At 40.2% G+C, this 16,296-nt stretch overlaps 1 protein-coding gene across 13 annotated transcripts in view; it reads right to left on the reverse strand.

Moving 5' to 3' along the window:
* Positions 1 to 16,296, reverse strand: part of JMJD1C (jumonji domain containing 1C) — a 251,161-nt gene that overhangs the window by 99,345 nt on the left and 135,520 nt on the right. The window lies entirely within an intron of this gene.

Here is a 16,296-nt window from a genome sequence, read left to right on the forward strand (position 1 = left end):
GGAGACCCTCCGGGGAGACCCTCCGGGGAGACCCTCCGGGGAGACCCGGGGCTGGGCGGCCGCCCCGAGGGACCCAACCGACAGCTCCCCCGCCCAGACGTAGGAACGCGGAATGGAAATGCGGGAATTCTAACCTGGACACAGAAAACAAGACGTCTCAAAGTTTTCCTGCTTTACAAAAATAGGGGAAAAAAAAAAAAAAAGGTATGGAAAGGGCAGAGAACCCCTCCCGTCGCATACTTGGTGCAAAGTATCGATAATCGCAATCGAGAATTCGCGCCAAGGAGGGACAGGCATAACTTCCACCTTTAAACATCCAAAAAAAGTGCTGACAATTCTGATTTTATCTTAAGTACTTTATAGGAAGTAAACTTCAACGTTAACATGCAAAATTCAAAATATAAAAACTGAAAACTCCAGGTGGACTGAAACGCGGCTAGAATCTCCAAGATTTGCAGCCAGGGCTCAGGTTCTAACGTAGAAGACATCATTAATCTACGGCTCTTAGCGGTCTATAAAGTGCTTTTACAGCCTTGTTTCATTTGGTCCACACCGCAGCCAGGGGAGGTAACAAACGAGGAAACTGAGGGTGAGAAAGATTAGGAGCCTTGCTGGTTCCAAGCCCAGCACTCCATCTAGCGCACAGCTTAGCTGCAAACATTGCGTTCTCAAAGCCCCTTTAAGGGATCAGTGATGACAAGACTGCAAACAAACAGGGACCTTGGGGGGAATCCTAACATTTTTAGTTATGGGGAAAAAACCCATTTTAAAACTACATGTCTGATTATTTATGTTCTGACTTCCCTCTTCCTGTTCGAAACAGAAATTCTCCCCCCCCCCCCCCCCAAACACACTCCTCCCTGACTCATTTATTTCTGTCTAGGACTCCACTAGGTTCGCAATATCTGACTCCTCACTGGCCCCCATTCCACCTTTCCAGTCATACTGGACCTCTGTGAACGCCATCTATTTCTTTCTCTACTCCTATGTCTCCCCTGCTTGTTCACCTGCCGGCTTTCATTACTTGTCACAAGCACTACTGCAGTATTCTCATCTATCTAACTGCCTCAGATCTGTCCTGGACTCAAGGACTTCTCCACGTTGGCTAAAGTGAGCTCTGTAAAGCCTGGGTCCGACCATGTGCCCTTCAAGCTCAATGAGTTCCCTATTGCCTCTAGAATCAAAAAACATTATAATGGCCACTTAAAGCCCTCCCCAGCCTGGTTGCGATCCTCCTTTCCAAGCCTGATACCTTACAGGCGGTTAATCAAAGTTTATTGACCGACTGCTTCTTCAGTGGTCTCTTTGGTGCAGCTGAAGCTAGCCTTGCTATGGTTCACATGATACCCCATCTCCTGTTTCTGTGCCTCAAGCATCTTCTCAAAATTGGCTTCATAGACTTCCATAATGCTCTGTGGAACCACTCTGAATCACCCTAGCTGGAAGGCTTTCTCCCACCCTGGAAAATCAACTTGTTATCTACTTTGCATATATTTTGTGTATTCTTCAATGCAAGACTTTGTTACGATGTTTTATGATATTCAAATGAAAAGCTCTTTTAAGAAGCAGCCTGGCACACAGGGCAGACCATGGGCCTCAATCTGGGGGCTCTGGGATGAGTATCAGCCACTCACATATACTTCTTAGGGTCCCCAGGTGACTCTAATACAGCAAACTTGCAAATACTGGCGAAGCTCCCGAAGCACGGGGAGCTCTTCTACACTTAGGGAAATCAAAGAAACAGCTAAAAAAGTCCCCAAGTCAACAGCCCAAGGTCTAACCCCACCTCCTCCACTACCTGGGTGCCCTCCCGCAGTGTATAGAGGGGGCGGGGCTGGGGTTTTCCTGTTGCTTCAACTGGAAAAGCCTTGGTTAGCCCACATGTGCCGTCTGGCTGCTCTGCAGCCTGGGTCACCACCCCTCCCTCTTCTCTGACCCTACTCTTAGGTTTCTGTGTCGCTGCTCTCTCTCTGCTCTCCTTTGGCCTCAGGGGCTCCCTTCTTTTGTCTCCTTTGCCAGATCTTCAACCACATAACCACATCTGTGCCTACATTTTTTTTAAAGCAATTAGGTTTAAGTAACTTGCCCAAGGTTACACGGCCAGTGTTTTTGTGTGGGTGTTAAGTATCTGAGGCCAGAACGATACCCGGTCCTCCTGCTCACCGACCAGACCTGCTCACCGCACCACGTAGCCACCCCTGTGCCCACATTTCCAAAACTCCTTTCTATACAGCTGCTCCTCAGATCTGCCTGTCCAAGCCCAAGCTCTATTTTGGCTTCCAATCAGAGCCGTCCTACTGACTATTAGATAGCTTGAAATCTTAACACTCAAGAGAACAATTGCAACTGTAACTAGATCTGGCCTTTATACAGCCGCTCCTGTCCCCCAGCCACCGCGTGGTAAGTATTTTACAAATATTGTTTATTTGATCCGCACAACAACTCAGGTAGGTAGGTGCTATTAGAATCCCCATTTGTCCTGCCAAAGGTCACAGATAGACTGAATTTGAACTTAGGTGTTCTAGACTCCAGCACCAGGACTTGATCTGTTGTGCAACCTTGATGTCTATCCAAACCTCTACAACCAAACTAATACCACCACCACCACCCCCCCCCATTTGAGGCCACAAGTGGCCCTGCCGAAGGTTCCTCACTCCTGCCCCAGAGCATCAGTTAAGTGCTTTGTAAAAAGGTGAGCCTTTTTTTTTTTTTACTAGACGAAGTTCAGCAAGCTTTTTGAGTCTTGGCTATGCAATGCAGCCTCTGGGTTTTACAATATGATTTGAGGGGAACAGGAGAGGGGGGAGAAAGAGGAGTGTTACAGAGAAGTAAGTGTCCTCTCCAAGCCCTGAATCAGCTCTCTTGAAATTTTGCTAAGTGCAGGACTTGGGAGTGATCTGTTAGGCTGTTAGGACTAGGGAAATTGAAGGAATTTCCAAGGGCAGCAGACATGACAGAACATCAAAATGACCTCCAAGTTGCCTCTGGGTTTCTTCTCCAGGTAACTGACTACATCACAGAAAAGTGAGGAGAGTCCATGGCCCATACACTAAAAAGCTGGCAGATTCCTAGCCCTGCAGGACCAAAGGCCACTGCAGCAGAGAGGCCTATGTGAAAGCAGCCTGGCAGAGATTAGCAGGGAGGTCTGCAGACACAGGAACTGCCCAGACCACCTGAACTCCATGCACGTACAGGTGAGTACACGGGCGCGTGTGTGTCTGTGTGTCTCTCTGTGCCTGTCTGATGCATATTCTCTCCATGTGGAACCCTTAATGTTCCCTGGGGTTCCCTGACTGGGTCCCTGACAGTGTGATAAACTAAAAGGAAGCGTCCTGCTGTATGGGTCAAGATCTTTCTTGTCACTTACTCTGTTATGCTGTTTGATTATGTCTTTTGTTGCGACTGAAGGATATAGGTAGCATCGCTGATGGAGGCTTACGAAGGATGGACTGCATGCATGCAGCCTGCCCAGAGACTGCGATCCTGGAGAGTCAAAAGCTTCATAATACTTGTACTAGCTACTTCCCCAGGTTGTTGTGTGAGCAAAGATCTTTCCAAATGTTCAAATGCTATATAAATGTGGACTAATTCTGGTAGATGTAAAACAGTACAACTGGTCATATGAGCTACCAACTTCATTCTGAGCAGTTACGTTTTTAGGGGATTCGTGGCAATCTGAGAGAAGCTTCTATGGCTCTAACAGGGTGTTCAGACACTGCTGGATTAATTTCATAATTCGGCATAAAGTCATCTAAGAGTCACCTTTGCCCCCTGGCACAGACAGAGCCCTGTGGAATTAAAGAGCACGCAAAACCACACTTAGCTAACAGTCCATGACCTTTGCTTCTCCGAGATGAGGTTCCTATGTTCCCAGCAACAGAGGGTGTTTAAATTTTTGGAAAAAAACCCCCACCAACATTCCAGCCATCCTTAAGAGAGAAGGAGATAAGCATCAAAATAAACCTGAGATGCCATTTTAAAGCTAGATAACTTTTTACAGCTATGGAAAAAATACAGTGCCAACTATTTGTTATATATGCTAACATAAAAGCACAGTAATGTGGTTAATTGAAAAGATTATTTAAAATATATTTGACTTTGAAATGGGGGCAAAGAGGAAGGAAACAAGTATTTATATAACACATACTATGTGAAAGACACTGTGCTAAGCACTTTTACAAGTATCTCAGCTGATCCAGAGAGATAGGTGCTATGATTATCCTCATTTTACAGTTAAGAAAATAGGCAAATAGAAATCAAGTGACTTGCCACGGGTCACACAGCTCAGAAGTGTCAGAGGCCACATTTGAACCAGATATTCCTGACCCTGGACAGCTATGTGACAAAGTGGACAAGATGCTGGGCTTGGAGTCAGGGAGACTCATCTTTCTGATTTCAAATCTGGCCTCAGACACTCACTTGCAATGGGACCCCGGGCAAATCGCTTCACCCTGTTTGCCTCAAGCAAACCCCAAATGAGTTGGGACACAACAGCTTCTGACTCCATTGCCAGCACTCTATCCACCAAGTGACCAGCTGCCTCTAATTGGGCCAGTGGATCAATTTTCTGGCCACAGCAATTCCCTAAGGCTGCTTCCCATTTGTGTTGATTGTACTGATTATGTAAAAAGAGAGAATAAAGCATTTTCAAATACGGGTTTGCATGACATTCCAACACATCAAACAGAACAATGAAATGTGAAGACCTCATCTGGAAGCAGATGAGAAGGTGTCCAATTTCATCAGAGATCTCTGTTCGGTTCCCTGTTCCCCACTGCCAGCAACTGGTGGAAGGCATTTTCAATCTCTCACTGATGAAAAAAATATCACACTGGGAGATGAGTTGTACTCTTTACCTACCACTAAGCTTGTTTCACCTCTTCACACTGTCCCTACCTGATAGAGGAAGGAAGGTGGTGAGCTGATGCTTCATCTTTTTTATTTAGAGGGTGGCTAAGGGTTGGGTCTAGTACTACCCTGATACACAAAGTCCAAACTTCCTTCTGGCTTTAGTTTGGCAGCAGGTGTAGACACCAACAGAGAAAGTTGGGAAAAAAAGGGGGGGAGGGGAGAGAAGGACTTCATGAAAGGAGAGTCGTTCACTCTGGGTCCAAAGGCAAAAACTGGTTCATATCAAAGAATACTGACTAGATATCCTCCACCATTCTGAGAGTGGCTCAATGACTCATTTAGTCATATCGGACTCTTCTTGGATGGTCCCATGGACCACATCACACCAATACTGTCTACTGTTCATGAGCTTTTCTTGGCAAGGATACTGGAGTGGTTTGCATTTCCTTCTCCAAAGGTCTTCTTAGGGGCGGCTAGGTGGTGCAGTGAATAGAGCACTGGCCCTGGAGTCAGGAGGACTCAAGTTCAAATCTGGCCTCAGACACGGAACACTTACTAGCGATGTGACCTTGGGCAAGTCACTTAACCCCAATTGCCCTGCCTTCCCCCTCCAGAAAGCAGGAAAAAAAAAAACCAAGAAACAAAAAAAGAAACCAGGGTCTTCTCAGATCTTACTGATCACAGGCCCAGCACTATATCCACTCGGCCATCTTAGAACATACTGTTTTTCTTTGTCAATGATTATTAAACATCTACTATGTGCCAGGTACTATGCCAGGCCTAATGATGGGCAAATAAACAAGACCAAGCAAAGGCAGCACCTTCCTGCCTGATTTCTCTAAAAAATCTCAAATCTTACCACTTAGGTACTTTTATATAAGGGCCTCTTCTAAACTGAACACATGCTTAGATAAGTACAGCTTAAACCACTACTTTGGGGAAAGTCATCATATTATGAAGATTAATTGTGCCAACTGTAGGTTGGTCCATTGTACTCTGCCTCATCAGAAGAATTTTGATGACGATGATGATGATAACTAGCATTTATACAGCACTTTAAGGTATGTGAAGCAACTCATGAATATCCCATTTTATCCCTACGGCAATCCTATGAGGTAGGTGCTATTTACATTTTACAGATGAAGAAACTATGGTAGACAGAAATGAAATGACTTGCCCAGGGTCTCACAGCTTGCAGTATATGAGGCTAGAGTTGAACCCATGTCTTCCTGACTACAGGTGCTGGGATCGATCTACTGGACCACGTGGCTGCCTAAAGCCAATGACCTGTGAATTTCATCCACACAGGGAAATCCTAGGGAGGAAACTCATGGCACCATCATATACTCTCAATTGTTCTTCACTTAAAGCCTTCTAGACAGGACTATGCCACTGACAGGTTACATAATCTGCCTAATGATGACACTACCACACTGTCTCAAAATAATTATGGTAAAGCCAGGGGGTTTTCTTTTAGGGAGCTGCATTTTAAAGTACCATGCAAGTCTCCCCCATCAATCTAGCCCACTGTTTCTCCAACTAAATATAAGGGCCAGTGCACAGTCCCTAACAATGACTGCAATCCTTAACTTTGCTCCGATCTTGACTCTCTAGATGGCATTTTCACTTCTGTCTCAGTGGCATTCTCATGGAAGCCAAGATACCTCTAGCTTTAATTCACAAGCCTCCTTTTGAGGAAGCACTTCCCAGCCACCCTTGTTCATCACTAATGTGCCTCAGCTCAGTTCCTGATGCTTCAGACAGTCTGGAGAGAATTCTCCCTCTCCACCTACCCACCTTTTCCAGTTCCTTCTTTGTGGGTCAACTTCCTCCATTAGAATGTCAGCTCCTTGAGGGCACCGACTATTTTTTCTTTTTTGCTCATTTTTATATTTCCAAGGCTTACCACAGTGCCTGGCACATAATCACTTGATAAATATTTTATGTACATTAATACAATCTCCTAACACTATTTCAACACAGCTTTAAAGTGTACAGAGTGTTTTCCTTACAAAAAAACTTGTGAGACTGGTATTACAAGTACTACTAACTACCTGCTTTACAAATGAGAAAATTTAGGCTGAGACATTAACTGATTTACTCAAGATTAAAAACTAGTACATGTCAAAACCATAGTTTAAACTGGGGGCTTTCTTTACTACAAATTCATGTTGTTCCTTCACATGCACTGTCTGTAAATGATAGATAATTTCAATAAAATGGGCATCCAGCTACATATGTGCAGGTTATTACATGACTTAATGTTATCAGAAATCCTCATCTGTAGAACCTCCCCAGTTATAGAGAATCTGTTCTGTATGCAAAATTTGCAATGAGCAACTTCCATGACAACAAAGGAAAACACCTCTGACAAATATCAATCTGCTTTTTTTTCATCTCACAAATCATCAGAATTTTAAGAGCCATTTTTTTCTCTTTTTGATCCAGTGTAACCTTGATATTAACTGTGGCATGGTACCTATTTTAGGAGGTATCTCAGTTCTCTCTGATTTGTGCCTACCACACATAAACCCTAGATTCATCAGTATATGGCTCATTTTGTTCTGTCTGTACGATTTCATCAATTCCCCTACAAGCACTTGGGCAAACAAATCATTCAAATATAGCATTAATGAGATATTCAGTAATATACGAGCTCCTCAATTATCAGGAAAATTCTCTAACACTTTTCACGGGATGAAAAAGCAATCCTTCCCTTTGAATTATCCTTCATTTCTGACCTGGAAAGGACCTCATTTGCGAGCTAATTCAATCTATACTACCAAAATAACTCTCTACAACTTACCCAAGAAGTCATATGCCTTTCATTTGCAAATCTATAATATGTGGAAACCTAATAACCCCAGAAGCAGCGTTCTACATTTAGAAAACTTCAATTAAGAAGTTTTGCCTTATTTTAAGCTTGTCTTTGCCTTGATGAAACTTTCACCTACTGGTCTTGATTCTGAGGAAAATTTGAACAAATCTCATTTCTTGGCCATGTGGCATACCTAATGATACTGAGCAGATTGGTTTCCTGACCATTTACTTTCCTCTCCATTAGTTCATGTAGCTCTTTCTGTCTCTGTATTCATCATGTACAGTCTCTTAAAGCTCAGTGATGTTCTATTATATTCACAGGCTGCAATTTATTTAGCCATTCATCAATTAATGGACATCTACTCTGTTTCTAATTCTTTGCTATCACAAAAAAAATGCTGCTATAAATATTTTGGTGTATATGGAAGATTTCTTTTTGTTGATGGCTTCCTTAGAATTTAAGTACAAGAAGTCTTTGGTTTAAAGTGAAAATTTAATTACTTTATCTGTATAATTCCAAGCTGTTTTCCAAAATGTTTATACTATTTGACAGCTCTATCAACCATGACTCTCCCTCTCCCCTCCTCCAATATGGTTTCCTTTTATTTTTTTTTTTATTTTTGCCACTTTGCAGAGTATAAGGTGAAACCTTAGGGTCTTTTCTAGTTGAACTTTTCTTACTATTAGTTATTTGGAACATTCTTTCATGTGGTTGGGAATACTCTGCATTCTTTTGAAAACTATTTTTTCATATCCTTTGGCCATTTATCTCATGAAGAATGGCTATTACAGAGAAATTTTCTAAAAAAAAAATTGTCCCATGTGAGACTTCCTTTCTTACTCTAGATGCATTAATTTTAACTGTCAATTAGTTCTTCATTTTCAAGTAATCAAAGTTATCTATTTTATCTTTGTTAAGTGCCTCTATATCTTGTTTGGTTAAGAACCTCTTAGTCATAGCTGTGAGAGGTATATATGATATGTTTCTGTTCTAATTTTTTTATAGTATTATCTTTAATATCAAGTTTACCTCTAAACAGATGAGATGATCATGTGGTTTGAATGCTTTGGTTTTAAATGTGATTTTTTTAAGAGTAGAATTTATTATGGAATATGGTAGAAGGAATTCACCTAAGCCTAATTTCTGCCAGACTAAATTCTGGTTTTATCCAATTAGGAATTTTTTTCCTAGGTAATATTTCCACTCTATCAAACACTGGGTTATTGGGTTCTATTGTTTCTGAATCTCCCTTGTAGTTTGTTCCACTGATGTCTATTCCTTATTTTTTTGCTTTTTGGAGGGCAGTTGGGGTTAAGTGACATGCCCAAGGTCACACGGACAGTTTTTTGTGTTAATTGTCTGAGGACAGATTTGAACTCAGGTCCTCCTGATTCCAGAGCTGGCACTCTATTCAGTGCACCACCCAACCGCCCCACTGATGTCTATTCTTAACCAATACCAAATCGTTTGGATGACTGCTTTATAATATAGTTTGAGGTCTGAGAGTGCTAGTTCCCCTTCATTGATACTTCTTTCCATTATTTCTCTTGATATTCTAGTTATTTTTTCTTTAAGAATTTTGTTAGGATTTTAATGAGTTCTATTAAAGCTAATTTGGTGGGTATAGGATTAAAGGTGTAAATTAATTTTGGTATTATTGCCATTTTTATTATATCGACACAACCTAGCTATGAACTATGCATGTTCCTTCAGCTGTGTCACTTGTTCCTTGGTTCTTTCAGAGCACTTTATAATTGAATCCATACAAGGCTTTGGTAACACCATATATTTTGTACATTTTGTAGTTTTCTGGAATAGGACTTCCCTTTCTGTTACTACTTCTTGGGTTCTGGTATAGAAAAACTATCGATTTTTTAGGATTTATTTTGTAAACTGCAACTTTGCTGAAGCTATTATTTCAGTATCTTTGCTAATTCTCTATGATTTTCCAAGTATACCATTCTATCTTCAACAAATATGAATAGTTTTGTCTCTTACTGTAATGGTAATTTGAAGATCTTCCTTGCCCCTTGATAGGCTGAATATAATCACAGAGAGCCTGTGGTGGGAAGGGCTTGCTGAATGGGTGGAGCAGAGCCCAGAAGAATTTGGGAGTCAGAGCAGTTAGAGCTGGAGGGAGGAGAGAGGAGGCAAGGAGACAGCTAGGTTTGTTGGGTGTTTGTTTGAAGGAAGGCTAAAGGATGGTGTGACTCCCTGCTGTGTTATGGTATATTAACTTCTTTGTTGCTATGATGGATTCTGTTTTCTGGTGTTTGAATATATATGTATGTGTTATATATACACATTTATTTATTTATTTTGGGCCCTCCTGGCTTAGAATGAATGGCAATCGTAACTGTTTCTCTTTGGAACAGCAACTCTGAGGGTCTTCCCCTTCCAGCTTGATGTTTTTCTCTTTTTTTCTAATTAAAGGGGTCATCCCTTGACTATTTTTTTTTTTTGTCTTTTTGGAGGAGAGAAGGCAGGGCAGTTGGGGTTAAATGACTTGCCTAAGATCACACGGTTAGTAAGTGTCTGAGGCTGGATTTGAACTTGGGTTCTCCTGACTCCAGGGCTGGTGCTCTATTGTACCACCTAGCTGCCCCTTGACTCATTCTTAAAGAGGCCTATTCACTGAATGAGCATTAAACATCACTCTAAGTGAGCACCTGAAAAAGCCTTAGCTTAAAAGGGCAAAGGTCTCCCATTGCATCCTGAATCATCTCTAGTCTTCCTGATGAATATCTGGTCACTGGATCCAGATGGTTCTGGAGGAGAAATTGAGGCTGGTGACCTTGCACAGCCCTCCCTCACTCAAATCAAAGTCAACTGCAAGTCCTGTCATCATTTCCCTGATGACATGGTCCTCTTTGAAAACAGGACAAACACAACTTGTCTGAATAAATGTTTTGCTTCTATCTTCTATATGGAAAGTCTTACATTTTGCAATTCAGAATTATGCTGGAATATTCATAGTCATCGCTGGTGCTGTGAATATATTTCAGTGGTGCTGCAACTGACAAGAATGGGATTGGGAAATGTTAGACCTCCATCTGAAGGCAGAAGGGCTTTAGAAGAAGAAACTGATATCCCAAGATGGGAGGATTTACCTTATTCCTCTCTAGCAAGGAAATGGGCTAAAACTACAGGGCTCTGTGGAAAACTGGAAACCAAGGCTACAGAAGGAAGAACTTAGAGATTTAGAAAGATGTTTGCAAGGAATACCAATGAAACCAGGTAAAGAACAGGAAGGAGTATGATATATATTTGTGTATATATATAACATATATTATGTACACATATATATGTGTGTGTGTGTATATATATATATATATATATATATATAAAAGCAGAGATGAGCTGCTACAGGAGAAAGCTCGGATGGAGAAATTAGTAGTTGATTTGCATGGGAAATTTTCTGTACCACAGCCTTCGGGCTCTCCTTCAGAAGAGCACGCTGGAGGGTCTCAGGTGGGAGAAGAGAAGGCTGCTGTGTGTTTAGCTCTCAAAAAGAAGAAAACAACTAACAAAAGCAAAGTGCATGCTAATTTGGCACAGTCTATGCATCCTTGCTACAGCAGTGACTGCCAGGAGAACGTGTGGGAGGAAAATGAAACAAAGTTAGAAGAAGGCAGACTTTTGTCCCATACTAAGGAGGCAGGAGAACAAGGGAGGCCACACAGAATTCAGGGAGATAACGGAGGATTTCACTCAGCAGGAGGTTACTGATATAGTAAGTCAATTCACCCAAAGGATGGGAGAATCTTTAGTGTCTTGGATGGTGAAAATCAGTGACTGGGTTAGAGGAGTATAGGTAGATAGTGTGAATTGCTTACAATTTATAGGTATTAGTCAGAATCCTTTTGTACAGCAAGTTTTTAGGGATCATCATATGCTATGAGGTAACAATACGACCAATCTGTTAGCTTTAACAGTAAATGGATGCAATAAAATGCATCCTACTGATTCTATGTGGCCTAATGGAGAGAGATCCTGGTATTTGCTTAAGGATTGTATGTGAAAAATAAAGGAAAGGGTAATGAAGACAGCTATCATGATGGGAGACACCGAGGGTTATCATGATACGCCCTTAGCAGTTTCTCATGGAAATACCATAGTGAAGATGGCTCCTCCTGCTTAGAAGCACCTAATTCTGACTCAGCTAATTGGGGAGATAGGGCACTCTCTTTTGGAGGTGCTGGATAAGATTTCACAGTTAAGTGATTTCAGGGAATGGGTAAAAGATAAATTTTCTTAAGAGAAAAGAGCAAATAGCGGATTCAAAGAATAGACTGATGAGAAAAGAATTCTTTACTACTCTATTGAAAGTAGGGGTAGAATGTGGAAGAATTGATAGTATTCCAACTAATGAACTATACAAAATGTATCGAGAAAAGGGACTTGATGTTAAATGGAATATTCCCTATTATCCACAAACATCTGGGTTAATTGAAAGAATGGATCACTGAAAGAACAATTAAGGAAGTTAAGTTCTAATAATTCATATCAACAGTGGAAGGATAATACTGCTTTATGTTTACTGCTTTATGTAACTTTAATATTAGACCACTGGGAGGAAGTACACCTCTAGCCAGAATGATGACTCCAAATCTGCAAATTAGAAAACAGCAGACACATAAGATCCCCAAATATTGAGTATTGGGCTATAAAGCAAGATGTCCCAACACTGTATCCAGGAAAACCTGGTTTGGCAGGGTATGATTTACACTGTTCAAAGGACTTCTGGTTGGATAGAAAAGAAATAAGAAAAATCTCCACTGGAATATGTATGAAAATCCCTAAAAATCATTTTGGGTGGATATTACCTAAATCGGGATTAGTAGCTCGAGGAATACATGTATTGGCTGGAGTAATAGATTCTAATTATCAAAGAGAAATTATTGTGACATTCCAAAACTTGGGTGAAGAACCCATACAGTTTTGTAAAAAATGAATAAAAATATAAATAATAAAAATAAAAAAGAATAGTTCAAGTGATCGTTATTCCTTGTGAAAATTGACCCTCCTTCTGAAATACCTATCAGAGGAGCCAAAGGGTTTGGTTTTGATAGAATAAAACTGGGAGCTAAAATGTGGATAAAGTGAAAGCCAGACCATGTTCCAAAGGCTGCAGAAATTATAGTACACAGGAAATATAATACTGTAACTGTCGTTTATTCAGGGGAAGATGATTATCAAACTGTACCCTTAACTCATAAATTCTTCTGTGAATGGGTATATGATAGTGGGTTCATGGACTCCAGAAGCACAGCTGACCCTGTACCCTGCTTCTGATTACTGTCTCTTTGTTTCTTTCTGGCTTTCTGTCTGTTAAAGTTGCTTGCTAGATTTGTTTCCTACAGGCTTAGTATTCTACTTGCAGATGCCTGGTCTCTTAAGCCAAATGTCACCCCCTGGTCGTGCCTGTGATGGACATCCCTGGACCTGGTATCAACCAAGCTCCAGATGCCAGCTAAAAGAACTGACCTCTCAAATGGGACCTCTAGTGTTGACCAAGCTCCAGACACAAACTAAAGAACTGACCTCTTGAATGGGACTTCTTGGGGCAGGTACAGCTCTTAAGTCCAATTTCAGCAAGAAGTAGCCATGGAAGAAGAGACCTTCACTCTTTATCCCAAGATTTTGAGCTCCATTTGTTTGAAGGGGAAATGATGGGGTGCTTGTGCTAAAGCCCCACCCTAAGATATTGTTTTATATGCTTATTTTCTGTTATCCCTGTTATAAAGTATGGTTGACACACCAGTTACCCCTAAACTCCAGTTAACCTATGTAAAGAAATGTACTGTTAATATATTTTTGCTATATAAGGGACATGAAAGGCCTTGGGGCTGAATGTAATAGTAATGGGAAACTGAAGATCTGCCCTGCCCCTTTATAGGCCTAAGGGAATTTGAAGATCTTCCCTGCCCCTTAATAGGCTGAATGTAATCACATGGAGCCTGTGGTGGGAGGGGCTTGGAATGGGTGGAGCAGAGCCCAGAAGAATTTGGGAGTCAGAGCAGTTAAGAGCTGGAGGGAGGAGAGAGGAGACAAGGAGACAGCTAGGCTTGTGAGTGTTTGTTTGGGGGAAGGCTAATGGATGGTGTGCCTCCCTGCTGTGTTATGATATATTAACTTCTTTGTTGCTGTAATGATTCCATTTTCTGGTGTCTGAATAAATGTTTTGCTTCTGTCTTCCATATGGAAAGTCTGTTATATTTTGTGATTCAGAACTATGCCGGCATATTCATAGTCATCATCAGTGCTGTGAATACTGTGTTGGCAATACACTTACTTATCTTTATGCCTTTAAATTTCTCCCTCGTCTTATTGTTGTTGCTAATATTCCCAGACCTATGTCAAATAATAGTGGGGAGAGTGGGCATGCTTGCTTCACTACATTATTAATTGGGAAAATGTATCTCTATTGCATATGATAATTACTTTTGGTTTTATATATTTGCTTTTCATGATATTAAAAAAGGTCCTTCTATGCCTATACTTTGTAGGTTTTTTGGCATAAAAAAATGCTGCACTTTGTCAAAGGCCTTTTCTGCATCTAGGGAGATGGATCATGTGGTTTTGAATGATTTGGTTTTAAATATGGTCATTTTTATTGTTTTCCTAATGTTGAACCATCTTTGTATCATATATATATATATCCCACTCAGTCATAACAAATGATTTCTTGGATAAACTGCTGTAGTATTCTGTTGAAAAATTTTGAGTCAATACAGATTAATGATATTGGCCTACAGTTGCCTTGTGTATGTTATCTTTCCATGGTTCAGGTATGAAGACTACAATTGTTATATAAAAGGATTCTGGAAAGTACCATCAGTATGAATATTAATTGTTCTTTAAAGGATTGAAATAATTCTTCTGTGAATCCACTGGGACCAGGAGATTTTTTTTCTGTTTGATGTATTTCCTTTTATGAGATTGGGTTATTTAAGAAATTAATGTGGTCTTTTGATATTTTGCACCTCGCCTAGTTTTCCTTTATTTCTTTTGTCTTCTCAGTGTGGGTTCTGGGTATTCTGTTTATTCTAGTTTTGTTGTGATTCATCACTTGCTATTTAATTGACTTGCTTTTCTGCCTTTTCTTTTTAACCAGATTAGATAAAGTTATCTATCAGTCTTTCCAAAGAACCAGTTGTTCACTTTTATTATTTCTATGGGTTTTTTTTTACTTCTAATTAAATTTTCCTCTACTTTTAATGACTCCTCTTTAGGTTTACTTGTCTTTCTAATTTTTAAAAGGGTACATTCAATTTGTTAATCCTAGAAATTTTGTTATGTTCTTTCAGCACTGTCATTTTCTTGAAAATAATTATTTCTATGAATTGATCTTTGACTTATTTTAGGATTTCATTGTTTAAATCTCCATTTCAGTGTCTTTTAATTTTTGCATGTGTTCATCAAATCAATGATTATTTCTATTGCATTATTGTTTGTAAAGAAAATATTAACTACTTCTGCCTTTTTATATTATTTGATATATTTCTGTGCCCTCATACACAGTCAATTTTTGTAAAAGTTCCATAAAGTACTGAGAAATATGTATAATCTTTTAAGGTACCGTTTAGAAGATGTCATAAGTTTTTAACTCTAATTTTCCACCAGTTTCTTCAGTTTCACATTTTCCCTTTTGCTTGTTTTTGTTTTAAACCAATGGAAAGAGAGAAGGATTCTGAAGGCTCCTGCCACTATTCTGTATCTTCTTGTAGAGGACAGTTAATTTTTCTTTTAAGAATCTGGATCTTTGAGGTTTGAGAGTGTGTAAGAGTATCACTGACACTGTTCTGCTCTCTGTGGTTCTTGTTAGCATGCTAGTTTTCTTTTTTATCCCTCAGAATGATTGCAAATACAGCTTTTTTTAGATTCACTTGACACATTGTAAATTTTTTTCTATCCCTTCAGTTTTGTGTATATGTTTGAAATGTTTCTTTTGAGCAACAGATTGTAAGGGTTTTTTCTTATCCATTGTGTCACTTTTTTGTTTTACTGGCTTGCTTAATCCATTCATATTAAACATTATGAGAGCATTTTCCTCAACTTGTCTCTAGTACTGGATTTTTATTTCAAGTGGTGAGTCTTTTTCCTATTCTGCTATAAACACAGTACTATAATCCTTTAGTTACTTTAGTTTCATCCTTTATAAAGTGACCCTATTCCCAGTCTCTGCTCCAGAGCCACACACACCCCCCCCTCTTTTGTGACTCCTTTTCCTTAGAGGTTTTGTTTATTAGCCCTCTTTTCTCTCCTGCTTTTTTAATTTGTTATATAAATCTTACCCTGTATCTGGCCACTGGACCCAGATGACTCTGGAGGAGAAAGTGAGGCTGGTGACTTTGCACAGCCCTGCCTCATTTAATTCCAATTCACTGGTAAGTCAAAATATCGCCTTCCTGATGTCACTGATCCTCTTCCAGAATGAAAGACACACAACAACAAATCTCACCCCCTTTTCTCAGTGACTCAGGTAGATTCCTGTTATTCTCCTCCTCGTCAACTACCAGTTGGTTTGTTTTTAAATTTTCATTTGAAGGAAGGAGGGGATCTCTTTTCCAGGGAGGATTTTTGTCACTCTCTTCATTGTCCATCCTTTCTTTCTAGACCCT

Source organism: Petaurus breviceps, unplaced genomic scaffold (assembly GCF_028583685.1).
Source record: "Petaurus breviceps papuanus isolate PSGF00001 unplaced genomic scaffold, PetGlider_PUasm1.0 490, whole genome shotgun sequence".
Classification (NCBI taxonomy): domain Eukaryota; kingdom Metazoa; phylum Chordata; class Mammalia; order Diprotodontia; family Petauridae; genus Petaurus; species Petaurus breviceps.